Source organism: Sapajus apella, unplaced genomic scaffold, assembly GCF_009761245.1.
Source record: "Sapajus apella isolate SASKATOON/1434 unplaced genomic scaffold, GSC_monkey_1.0 scaffold2875, whole genome shotgun sequence".
Classification (NCBI taxonomy): domain Eukaryota; kingdom Metazoa; phylum Chordata; class Mammalia; order Primates; family Cebidae; genus Sapajus; species Sapajus apella.
The window spans coordinates 1-3671 of record NW_022439801.1 but is presented as its reverse complement, the minus strand read 5'-3'; the positions used below and the strand labels follow the sequence as shown (position 1 = coordinate 3671).

Below are 3671 nucleotides of genomic sequence, written 5' to 3'. Positions count from 1 at the left end.
ATGGCACCTAGTTTGAGTATCTTTATGCAAATGAGCAGTGAGGGCAACTAGAGGTCACTTTGGTCACCATCTGCTGATTTTGGCTTCTTCACTGCTCCCTGTATTGGCCAGATTCTGCTCTGATCAGCAGGATGGTGACTGAGGTCATGACTAGCACTTGGAAAACAAATCTAGGCTCACTGTAACCCGTACATCCTGGGTTCAAGGAATGCTCCAGGAGAATCGCTTGAACCCAGGAGGCGGAGGTTGCAGTGAGCTGAGATCGTGCCACTGTGCTCCAGCCTGGTGACAGAGTGAGACTCCGTTTAAAAAAAAAAAGCCAGGGCCGGGCGCGGTGGCTCAAGCCTGTAATCCCAGTACTTAGGGAGGCCGAGGCGGGTGGATCACGAGGTCAAGAGATCGAAACCATCCTGGTCAACATGGTGAAACCCCGTCTCTACTAAAAATACAAAAAATTAGCTGGGCATGGTGGCGCGTGCCTGTAATCCCAGCTACTCAGGAGGCTGAGGCAGGAGAATTGCCTGAACCCAGGAGGCGGAGGTTGCGGTGAGCCGAGATCGTGCCATTGCACTCCAGCCTGGGTAACAAGAGTGAAACTCCGTCTCAAAAAAAAGCCAGGCATGGTGGCTCACTCCTGTAATCTTAGCACTTTTGGGAGGCTGTGGCGGGCAGATCACCTGAGGTCGGGAGTTTGAGACCAGCCTGACCAACATGGAGAAACTCTCTCTCTACTAAAAATACAAAATTAGCCAGGCATGGTGGCGCATCCCTGTAATCCCAGCTACTTGGGAGGCCAAGGCAGGAGAATCGCTTGAACCTGGGAGGTGGAGGTTGCAGTGAGCCAAAATTGCGCCATTGCAATTTTGGGCAACAAGAGTGAAACTCCACTCAAAAGCAAGCAAATAAACAAACAAAAAACAAGGAACAGTATTTCAGAAGTTGAAAAAGTGACACTAATGGTGCTAAATACATAGCCTTTTATTTTCTTCAGATTCAGTTTTTTCATGAATTTAATATAAAGATGAGTATTCCATTCTGCAACCTAAAAATATTTACTTATTAATACTTTAATAAGCTATACAAAAAAGGTAATGAGACAAACATGTGCATTTATGGAGCTACATGTCAGGCCAGTTCTCTGCAGAGGGAATTCCCAGCATGACCTCATTCATCACTGAGGACACAGAGCAGTCCTTGTTTAGACACACATATTCATCTACTGCTCAGCATGGTCAGCACTCCACTTCTTGGCGGTTTCCTTCTGCTATGAATGCGCATGTCCAGTTGTCTGCGTCTTAGAGGAGACATTTACCTTCCTTATCCACCAGCCATTGGAGGAGGACTGGGGCCATGCAGATGATTGATTCTACTCATTCTTTGGGGAGGGTTTCCCAGTGGCCCTCTTCCATCATCATATTCTGGAATCAGATGAGTTTCCATAGCTTCGTCTTTTTCTTTTTATTTATTTATTATTTATTTATTTATTTTTAAGATGGGGTTTCACCATGTTGGTCAGGCTGGTCTTGAACTACCGACCTCAGGTGATCTGCCCACCTTGGCCTCCAAAGTGCTTGGATTACAGGCGTGAGTCACCGTGCCCGGCCGACAGCTTCTTCTTTTTTTCACATCTTGCTGAAGCAAAGTTTTGAAAAACACAAAACCACAGACTCAGCTATTCCCCAGAAGAAATCTGTTATCAAAGATAATCTCCATGGAGACTTACTCTGGCTGTCCAATACTTGTTTGTTTGAGATGGAAACAATTTTGCCCTACTTCCCTGCTTCGGAGCCTAATTTTTGTATTTTTTAGTGGAGACAGGGTTTCACATGTTGGCCAGGCTGGCCTCGAACTCCTGACCTCATATGATCTGCCTGCCTCAGCCTCCCAAAGTGCTGAGATTACAGGCGTGAGCCGCTGCACCTGGCTGGCCGGAGTTTGCAGAGACTTTAGTAGTCTGGGAAGCTCCCCTCTCTCCTTTTTTCCCCCTTCCCCCTCTCTTATCCTTTGGGAGTGAATGGTTTCCTCTGGGACCTCTGCCTATCTATCTGGGAGGCCAATTTCTGAGCCACAGCATCGGCTGACCACAGTGTAGGTAGGGATAGAGCATTCCTGCAGCTACAGGGTTCTTGGGGTAGCTACAGCTGATTGGCACTGCCTATCAAGTGTGATCACAAACGCACACACCCAAACTCACACACAGACATACACACATCACTGTTTCACGGGCTCTACGTCTTCTTTCTGTGTTAGCCCCTTTGCATACATCACTTCTTTCTCTCCTTCCTTCCCCTTATATCCACAGAAAACTGTCCCCCAGGGGAGAAACGCTCTCTTTGGGTTCTTTCTCAGCGAGTTTGTCTGAGCCTCAGTAAGTCTTTTTTAAGCAGGCCAGTACGTGGGGTGACTTTTAAGGATCTGGTTCCAGGCTTTGGTCTTGGGAAAGGAGCCTCACCTCCCTGCTGGTCTCTTGCCTCCTGCCGGGTCTCTCCTCCCCTCCCTTCTCTACCACTGGAGTGAAGCCTCCACAAGCCAAGTGGGCTGTAGTTATTTATCACAAATGCTAAAGCAAATTCCTCAGGCTGTCCTGCAGTCTTTATGCACAGTCATACTTTTAAGATATCAATGCAGATATACAATGCAATATTCCTTTCCTCCCTCCCTCCTCTCCTTCCTTCCCCTCACTTTTTAAATTTATTTTTGAGACAGGGTCTTGCTCTGTCACTCAGGCTGGAGTGCAGTGGCATGATCGTGGCTCACTAGAGCCTCAAACAGTCCTCTACTGCAGCTTCCCAAGTACCTGGGAGTACAGGTACACACTACCATGCCTGGCTAGTTTCTTTATTTTGTAGAGATGGAGTCTTGCTATGTTGCCCAACTGGTCTTAAACTCCTAGCCTCAAGTGATCCTCCTTCCTTGGCATCCCATATATATATACACGTATGTGTGTGTGTATCTATCTATCTATCTATCTATACATATGTGTATGTGTATATATATATATATATATATATATGACCCTGGGTTCTTTTTTTTTTTTTTTTTTAGGCAGAAACGGAGTGTCACTCTGTTGCCCAGGCTGGAGTGCCGTGGCACAATCTCGGCTCACTGCAACCTCCGCCTCCTGGGTTCAAGTGATTCTCGTGTCTCAGCCTCCCCAGTGGCTGGGATTACAGGCATGCACAATCATGCCAGGCTACTTTTTGTATTTTTAGTAGAGATGGGTTTCACCATGTTGGCCAGGCTGGTCTGGAACTCCTGACCTCAGGTGATCTGCCCACCTTGGCCTCCCAAAGTGCTGGGATTATAGGCGTGAGCCACCACACCTGGCTGACCCTGGGTTCTTTTTTAAAAACCTGTGTCTTGGCCGGGCGCGGTGGCTCAAGCCTGTAATCCCAGCACTTTGGGAGGCCGAGGCGGGTGGATCACGAGGTCAAGAGATCGAGACCATCCTGGTCAACATGGTGAAACCCCGTCTCTACTAAAAATACAAAAAATTAGCTGGGCATGGTGGCACGTGCCTGTAATCCCAGCTACTCAGGAGGCTGAGGCAGGAGAATTGCCTGAATCCAGGAGACGGAGATTGCGGTGAGCCGAGATCGCGCCATTGCACTCCAGTCTGGGTAACAAGAGCGAGACTCCATCTCAAAAAAAAAAAAAAAAAAAAAAAAACC

General features: G+C 47.6%; 1 pseudogene; it reads right to left on the bottom strand.

Moving 5' to 3' along the window:
- Positions 1-1308: 1308 nt before the first annotated feature.
- On the bottom strand, positions 1309-1769 carry LOC116547377 (annotated as a pseudogene).
- Positions 1770-3671: the final 1902 nt, after the last annotated feature.